Source organism: Macadamia integrifolia, chromosome 4 (assembly GCF_013358625.1).
Source record: "Macadamia integrifolia cultivar HAES 741 chromosome 4, SCU_Mint_v3, whole genome shotgun sequence".
Classification (NCBI taxonomy): domain Eukaryota; kingdom Viridiplantae; phylum Streptophyta; class Magnoliopsida; order Proteales; family Proteaceae; genus Macadamia; species Macadamia integrifolia.
Window position 1 is genome coordinate 9,158,329 of NC_056560.1, and position 10,026 is coordinate 9,168,354.

The 10,026-nt window shown below is 36.4% G+C and overlaps 1 pseudogene; it reads right to left on the minus strand.

The window, feature by feature from the left end:
- Positions 1-504: 504 nt before the first annotated feature.
- On the minus strand, positions 505-9,619 carry LOC122075368 (annotated as a pseudogene).
- Between the last annotated feature and the right edge of the window lie 407 nt (positions 9,620-10,026).

Genomic DNA, 10,026 nt, shown 5'->3' on the forward strand with positions numbered 1-10,026 from the left:
CTTAACCCCCACTTTCCCGCATCGGACGGTTGAACTGCATTTCAAGACCTTCGCAGTGGTTGGATTATCAGAATAACTCACTCTCAGTAGCAAAGGATTTGAGTTAATTTTTTCTCCGTAAACATTTTCTTTTTTGTTGGTTAAAATGAGAATCCTTTCTAGATTCAAAATCATTTCCAGTGAGGTGGTGAAATGCTATGAACATCATGCATGGCTAGACCCTTCCAACCATTGAATGCTCCATGTGCACCTCACCGACCATTGCATACAATTTTAACTCTTTTTTTTTTTTCTTGTTTTTAAGGATTCTTATAAAATAGAATGCATTCATTTAGATTTTTCAAAAATTTTAAACTTCATATTAACACATGAAAAAAAAAATACTATGGGTAAACGTTGAAATGTAATGCATTGAATCTCCTTTTTTTTTTTTTTTTTATGATTCTTATTAAATAGAATGCATTCATTTAGATTTTTCAAAAATTTTAAACTTTATATTAACACATAAACATATCAGATTGGTCTAAAATCTAAAATTTTTACTATGGGTAAGCGTTGAAATGTAATACATTGAATCTCCCAATCATAGTGTGACAAAACCGTAATCTCAAAAAAAATTCCTCTTTACAATATGTTAAATTACAAAAAACAATTACGACACAAAAAATGGAAGGATTTTTTTCCTTTAGTAAAAAGATTTTAGGTAATACAAGAGAAGGCCACATGTTAAATTTGATGCTCCAACTTAATCATACTACACACTTTTATTTGAATTTTCTCATATTTTCAGCCATTAAATTGGCTTGCTCCATTCTCGACCTTTAAAAAAAAATCATGATATACCAGATGACTGATGCCCTTGAACTTTTTTTTTTTTTTTTTTTTTTTTTTTTAAATAATCTTCGATATGGCAAATGATTGATTCCCTCAAACTTCAAATTTGATAAAGTGAACATAGCCAGCAATGTCTCAAGGCCCACCATAATAACCGTTGAGGGAGAAAAAAGATGAGTTTCATATAGAACTTTATTAATCATTAGTGGTACAATTAGTCCTTCCTTTCCAAATCATTGAACATTTCAGTATATATTCCATCCACTAAATTTCAGTCCAAATTAATTTCCATTTTGTGATACTAAATATTCTTGGTAAAAAGGCCTTCCCTGTGGCCTCACACTCCTTATCTCTTCGTTGAAACCCATATCATGAGTTCATGGTCACAGATCAAACTCTGCCTCAATTGTCATTTTTCCTGAACCCTATCTTTGTTTTCTCTTTCCAAGAACAACTTGGAAAACATCATTTCCTTCCACTTTACTCTCACTATCCATTAATGCGTCATCAAGCTCTGTGGTTTACATTTATCACTTTGACCAACCAAATGAAGTCTTGTGTCTCTATTGTAATCTAGTAGTAAGTAGTAGTAGTATCAAGCTCTGTGGTTTTCGAGATCCAATCCTAGAAAACCCTAGAATAAGTTTATAGATCCCTAACCCTACCAATTCAGTTGGGATTTATCCTTCGGCCAATCCGGATAGACTCCATAGTTGGCAGATCGGATTCAGTTTCTAAATCCTTAGACTGTCCATGAAATGGGGCATTGTAGATCCAGATCCAGATCCACTTCGGGAATGTAAATCCTTTTATAAAAGAGCATTTTGGACCAGGCATGAAACTTCAAAGCCCAATATCTGCCCCATTTTTTTTTTTTTGGTTGGGGTGTGTGTGTGGACGAAGGCCTCAAATGATCTACCGTAACAAAAAATTTGGAACAGGCACGCACAATTCAAGTTATCCTTATAAACTACATCATTTACATGAGATGGGGGCCCTTTACATTGCTCAGAGATCCCACCTGTTTGGCTGTTCGTATGTAAGCCGTGCAGCTCTCCACCCTTGGCCGGGCACTCTGTTCTCCATGTATTCAATGGGTTGTACTCATCCACCTATTTGGGAGAAAAGACAGCAATATATCCATGATTTTAAAAAATGGTATTGGATAGGGTGCGTTCAATACTGATACCTGATCCTGTATTGGTGAAATGGTATAAATATGAGACATGAATTGAGAATGAATTATATCCGCCGGTGAAAAAGTGGTCCCGCTCCTCATCCATATCCATTTAGGGGAAAGAGTTCCAATGTCAAAGACGAGTTCGTAACCATTAAATTATAGTGCAGAACCGTACAAATATTATATCTTCAAGGTAGAAACAAATGTTCATAACAGTCCTATCACCTTACATAACTTGTATGATTCTCTCTAATGCTATAAATTATTAAAAGACTACTAGTTCACATAAAACTAACCAACCATAGATGCTTTGCAAAATTACCTTTTCTTTATTTCTTTCTTTCTTCTTTTTTTTGTTTTTGGGTAGAAGCTTATAGAGTGACTGCTAGCCATAGCTTTACCTCGAGAAACTGTGAACGGCATCAATAAATTCTTCTGAGTTCAAGTACGTCTCTCTCGTTAATCTGTACACATTGTAAAGAATAATTAGCATCAGAGGAGGAGGAGGAGGAGGAGGAGGAGGAGGAGGGGGAGGGGCAGGGGAGATGATACAAAACAGATACAGGTCAGGAACTGAATCAACTGAGTTGCCTGGTTTGATTGAGAGCGCATATGCCATTCACTCAGACACTTATGCCTTCCCCAACTAAATGGGGTTGGTCATGTAGACCCTGTTTTTCCAGACACAGCAAACTTTCAGAGTCCATGCTAAATGTTTGGCTATTGATTTTTCTCGCGATTGTTAACCTGGGCTTGGGACTACCAATACAAACAGCTAGGGAAGAAATTTTCAACCATGATAATACCTGAGTTTCATTTAAAACTTCTATTACTGTTCCAGCATCATTAATATTACTCAAACATGTTCAAGATCACATATCACCGAAGTCCTAAAGATTATTTCCTGGTATGTCATTCGCTAATGTGCACGAAAAGTCAAATCTAACAGGATGTCTAATAGGCAACTTGTGAAAGACATCTATATTTATTCTGTAGATGTGAAATAATTTTTTTGGATGAATATAAAAATAAAATAAAAAAACATAAATACATGTAGAAAGTAAAATGAAATTTTGATGCAATACACCAATGTTTAACATGTATAAACTTGAAATGAAAAGAATGAAATCACACAACACAATGATTTACATGGTTTGGCAAGATTGCCTACATCCACGGTGAAAATTGAGATGAGACTTATTTCACTATCAATAGAGAGTAGGGTTACAACGACCCTTATTCACACCTCTCTCAGGTACTGAGAATACCTCGCTACAATTCATAGAGAATTTATATAGGTGCAGTTTTACCGAAATCCCCATGTAACCCTAAAATCTTTTCCCTCAGCCCCAAAAACCCGTGCGATAGAATCAGCCCACAAACCTGTGCGACGGAATACAAGACCTCATACCCCCAACAGCAGCTTCTCCTGAAAGCTGGGTTTAGAGCTGGTGGCTAACAATATAAAGCTGGTGAGGATATAGTGAAGCCAGTTGGGAGTTTTAGTTGTTTTTAAATTTAATTCCCCGATAGCTTGTAGAGCTGATTACTCAAATAAATTGGCTTCTGGCGACACATAATAAACGCTAATATGCAATGCTAAAACATAAAGGCCATCACACGATTCACTAATCCATAAATATAGAGTGCTACACTTACTTTGGTCCATGAATCAGAACAGCGAGGTCCTTGGTCATTTTCCCTGTTTCCACCGTCTCAATGCATGCAGTCTGTAGCTTCACAACAAAATCCAGTAACCTCTCATTCTTATCAAGTTTAGCCCTGTAGATTTTAAGCTGTCAAAAGAAAACTCAAAATAGAAAAGAGGATCTGAAGATTAATTCTAACATAACTGTAATGATGTAAATTTTGAGAGACTAATGGGAGGCAGGGTGAGGGATCAGAAGAGCAATAGCTATATTACTAGAGACTCAAATCTCAGGCTTATGCCACACAATTAAAAAGACAACATATGTATAGATTCCAAGCAGGCAAACCCAGAACAAATAAGGGTAGTGCATGGTTTTCTGAGACTGGGGGCCCGGTTGGGGCTAGGAAATGCCAACCTGATGCCATGCCAGACTATATGAGGGGCCTCAGGTTCAATCCAGCGTGGACCAAAACAAACCTTGCATCTATTGTAACTATGACAAAAATGGTTAATGAGCCTCTCCAAATTCCAAAATATATCAGGAAAACTAATAAGTCTAGTTATATCCCTCCACAGAGATGAGCTGAACAGGTGTTAAAAAAATCAGGCCATAAGAGTAAACTATCTGCACTTTGGCTGCAGCTTCTTGCAGTTCCGTAAGAATAAACCTGCAGAACCTCTTCCTTCGTATCATCCGACTCTAATAAAAGCATTAATCACATACAAAAAAATATTCCTACAGTAAATATATATTAATTTCTTGAAATTACCATGAGCTCAGGCAAGCAACTTAATATGAAACTCCTCTCTCCATGATCACATGGACAACAGGGCTAATTTCGACTTAACTTGTGTACGTTGGCCTACAAAAAACTAGCAAAGAAGTCCGCATTCAATAGACGCAGAACTACCTATGCTCAAGCCCCCGTGTCCATGCAAAAATGGAAGCAATACTGTTAGTACTAGTTTCTTGACCCTTCTGGCGCAGCCGAAAATGCCGTGTTACAGTTCCATGAGCCGCTTCTGCTGCTAATGTTTTACCATCAGAAGATAACTGCACAACAACAAAAACAACGAATCAATATTCAAATTTACTGTGCATTGTAAAACACAATAAATTACATTTTGTTTATATTAATCAATCTAAGTGAAGAACAGTTAATGCTATAAAAATACGAACCAACACAGATGTCATGAGGCCCAGAGAACCAAATCCTGCATCCACCAAAGCAAATTTAAGGGAAAGACAATAGCAAACTAGTTTTTACTGTTAAGAATGAATGCAGTCAAACACAGTTCATTATATTAAACATTCAACATAGAGAACAATCTCATAAAGGCATTCATTTCACACGCACATATACACAGGTAATTGCTGAGTACAAACAAGGTGATGTACTTTCAAAATTTTTGGCAGCCACTCAAAAATCCAACTCAATGCAAATATCTCAAAAAGGGTCAGTGAGGCATATAATCAAATCTCAGATCCAATTCGCGTAGGAGTCGTCTGCAGGGATTATGAGGGTTTTGTACCAACTACTCAGCCCCATTGGTTTAGCCGACTTGATTACATCCAAGCTTCAATCTTATCCATGGACTGAAACAATTTGTTCCATTCATTTGGTCCCAATTAAGGCAGAGCGGTTTCCTCGACAGATTTTGGTTATGGAGGTTTTACAATAGTCCACATATTATGGTTAACATGCTTTCATAAAGCTTTCCACATCCCTGTTCTTTGATAGTTTTTATGTTATATGTTTATCAAGGCAAGTGACATATCACAGTGAGCCAATGCGTATATTTGAATGTCAAAGAATGAGTTTCCTATCAATTATTTCAAGATTTTATGAGAATGAAGAATCACATTTGATCATGTCTACTAATCAAATAATCACAGCGAATGCGATTCAATTTTTTTTTTTTTCTCTTTGTATACCACTGCACAAAGACAATCATAACTTCTAATCGCTATAATCAATCAGAACTCTATCAACTGCATATAGTTGACTACATGAATTCAGTTCCATCATGACACCATCTAGGGGCATATTATCCTTTCACAGGGTCTTCAAGTCCTTCATTACCTCAATCACATCGTATTTGGCCTTCTCTTACTTACTTAGGAGGTTTTGACCACCACCAGCCCATTCCTCGTTGGAGCCATACATGGTATTATCAAACATGACAAAACTGTCTGAAGATTCCTTATTTCTGATTCCACCCATCTACGTCCACATTCTAATCCTAGAACCCTTGGCAAAAGTCATTCTACATGCATAAAGGCATGCCTATCTTGATTCTCCCATACAAATCTTCTGCCCATTGTAAGATCAAGAAATGCATGACTTCCCCATTAATAAAGCATATTTAAAGTATTGAAGCACATAACAGCACCTTGAGCTATTAAATCACTCTGGACATCTCCATCATAGTTTTTGCAAGCCCATACATATCCACCATCATTCTTTAGTGCAAAAGCCACCATGTCATCAATAAGACGATGCTCATACCTGAGTGTCAAACAATCGACTTCCAACAGTTATTACGAGAAGACTCCAGAATATAAGTAACAGTCAAAATCAACGACATGAACTGACCATATGGAATGCTCTTCAAACTTCTGCTTCATTTCCCTTCGTATACCTCCTGGAAGATATCCTATGATAAGCCCATATTTGAATATCATGCGCAAGCATTGTGATTTGGAAATTCCAATTATCTTAAAAAACCCAAATGCATCAAATAAGAATTACAGAAATAAAACCACACACAGAAACACTAAATTACCTTCCATCATATATCTTAAGGATAGTATTTTTGGCGCTCAAGTAAAGAGGCCATTTCTTCGCAAATGCCATTGACATTGATGCCTCAGCAAAAGCTCGAATTGACTGATAAGTTACAAAATTTTCCGCTAAATTTGTCCGGATAAGGCATCTCCTAGCAAGTTTCTACGGGAAAGTATTGTAGAACAAACCTCATCAACATTGTACATGGCAAGTGCTATTCCAGGACCCTTGAAATCATAAACATCCATCTCCATGGGCATCCCCCCATCTGTTGGGACTGGCATTCACAAGGTAACGCAAAAAACCATTTTAATAATTGACCATTCAAACAATTTTTTTGGCTGCTTTTAAAATCAAACATTTACCAGTTTCACATGCAGGGAAAAGAATGATGCCTAAAAACAAAAGAACTTATAACATCCTACCAAAAACCATTTTAAGCTTTCCTGGTCCCTTGATGATTGTATCAGTGGCACAATACTGGTCACCAAATGCATGCCTGCCAATGCATATGGGTTTCTTCCAACCTACATATCCGAAGAATAAGTACCGAATGGTGTTATCACAATAAATCAGATACATTGAGGCTGGGATAAGAACATTACCAGGAACAATCCTGGGAATATTCTGACATAGGATTGATTCACGGAAAACAGTACCTGCAGTTGAAAAAGAGCAATTTTTCAAATCCTGAAGAGAACTAATACATTCAAGACATCAGCCGCCATCAAATAAAAGGAATGCGAAGTTCAGAAAGACATGACTGACAGAACTAGTAGTAAAAGGTTCCATATCGAAGCATTTTGTCGATGTGAACAATAAATTATTCTTAATGGTCGGTTACTATTTTGCATGTAATTCACCATACCAAAATAACAAATATACATGTACATCCGGAATCAATTTATAAATAATTCTTCACTTTATTATTCATTTAATTATTATAAGAGTTTATAAACTTTTCTTTTTACCCAAAGGCAACAAGAAATTTTTCATTAATATGTTGAAAAAGGTACATGTACATCAGTATAGTTAAACCAATAATAATTATACGTAATGGTATTCTTTCATGTAAATTGCTCTGTGATTGATCACCCAAGGAATGATACTCTTTAAATGCCTTTAAATTCTTTATTAGATGCAAATGCAATTCAAAAACGAGTTAAGACAACCAAGCAAGTGCGGAATTATCAAGCTATGCTTGGACCATCGCCAAGATAAATACAGAAAAAGAGAGAGAGAGGATGCAATACAAACCAATTAAAATATTTCTTATTGTGCGATTAGGACTCCTCAACATCTTCTTTAGCCCAAATTCTTTAACCCTGGCTTCATCTGTATGAATGGAAAGCATTCGTGAGTATTTCTTATTCATACTTAAATCTCTCTTGAACAATTCACATTGATTAGAACAAATGAGAAAAACTCCATACCAAGGACTAGTCCACATACCCAAATGCTTGAAATTTTGGATTCAAGAATTTTTTTAATAAAAAATTACCATAAGGAACAAATTCATGTTTTTAAAACCATTTTCTAAGTACTTATGAGTACTGGAAAGATTAAAATTTAACTAACCAGGAGTTATGGTTGCACATTTCACAGCAACATTATACCTGCAGTACATAAAAAATTTGAACTTCAGCAGGACAAAAGACATGAAATCATGTAACACCTTTATAATCGGGAAGGTTCTCCGTCCATCTTAATAGGAAAAAAAGGAAAATTAATTAAAAGAGCAGTGAGAGAGCGGGAGGGAAAACAATATCTATGACTCAAAGCCAGAAAGGTGTCACTCATTCATGTAAGGTAGCCACACAAGCGGAGAAAGAAGAGCCTCTATTTGCGGAAGTGAACTTCACCCAAATAAGAACACAGAAACTCAAAAAGTATAGAAAGAGGAAAATATCAATGTAACAAACTAAAAAGTGCAGAGACCTTTAAAAATTCAGGCATTTTCCGCTGTGTTAAGATTTTCCAAACAATACATGCTACTGCCAGTCTTAAAGGAACATATGTTGCACCTTGTCACCTTGAGGTTCAAATTCCAGTTGCCTCTTCACACTATCGATGAGTAGGCTCACTTATGCTGTGTTTGGATGTTAAGAGAATAAAAAAGTATCTTCATAAATATCAACAAAAGAAAAGAAAATTTCAAACCATTTGGTAGAAAAAGAAAAGAAAAAATTATTAAAAAAAAAGAGAGATCCAGAGAAGAGTATTTCAGGAGTGGGTTTTTCTGACTCTCCGCGAAACCCTTTTTTCCCCCGCAAAATCAAATGGCTTTACCCCCTTCATTCTCGGATTTTCCGACTGCGCATGAAGCTCCTTTTTTCTTTTCTGGCAAAATAATATGGTTTTACCCCTTCATTTTCGGTTTTTTTTTTTTTTTTTTTTTTTTTTTTTTTGTTAAGATCGACGGAAGGAGACCAACGAGATCAACTCGATTCCCATATCTGGGGTATGGGCTCTGCCGCAGTTGACCGAAGCTCGCTCACCGTTATTGTTCTCCAAGGCCAGAGTTGTCTTTTGGTTCGATCGAAAACTCCCACCATTTCCGATGTGAATTTCAAATTTTGAACAAAGAATCTTCTAGCCAAACACCAGGAAATTTTTAGGAACTATGAAAATCGTACAATAACTGACGGTTGTATTTATTTATTTATTTTTCTGGGAAAACTGACGGTTTTCTTTTCAATCTTACCAAACATAGGCTTAAGCATGAATTCGCGGGAGAACGTCCCGTGAAAGCAGCGTGGCCCCTACATCAATCTGTTCGAAAAACTCCGCCCAATGTGTGTAATTACCATTGATGTATGAAGGGACCGATTATAATTACGTCCGATTGCCACGAATTCGAGAATTTGGAAATAGAAAAGGCGTAGTACGCTATGATTGACTTACTTGAGAGTAGCTATAGCGGCTTCCATGGCAACCTTGTCGTCGGTTGCATCTCGATTCTGAATTCCTAAATCGTAATATTTTATGTCTAAATCCAGATACGGAAATATAAGCGGCAACACAACAACACATCCACCAACTACTTTCAAAATCAAAATCTCTGCTGAAATTTATCAATATATATATATATATATATATAAAAAAGAAATTCTTTGAGCCTCACCTTTTCTTTGACCATCCTCCATATGATCCTCGCCATTTCATCGCCTAAATCCAGGAGTGAAAGGCACAAACAAAAACAAAAACAAATTTGAATCTATTCGAAATACAACACAAAAGAAATGAAAATTGAAGAAAGGAGGAATAAGAAAACAGACCGTCCATTTCGACGATGGGGTTCTGAACTTTAATCCTTCCCATAGCAGCAGTGGATACGAAACAACGAATTGATCGAAGTACTAATGAAGTGATTGGAGAATCGGAATTGACATATAGATTGCGTGGAAAAATTTAGGGTTCGATGAAAAAACGTAGAGAAGCAAGAGAATGTTTGATCAGAGCCAGAGAAGAAGAAGAAGAAGAAGAAGAGGAGAGATCAGCGGTGGATTTGGCGCCAAATCAAAACATTGCCATTTGTGACCGTTCGTGTTCGAAGGCAGAGCTGGCAAAGT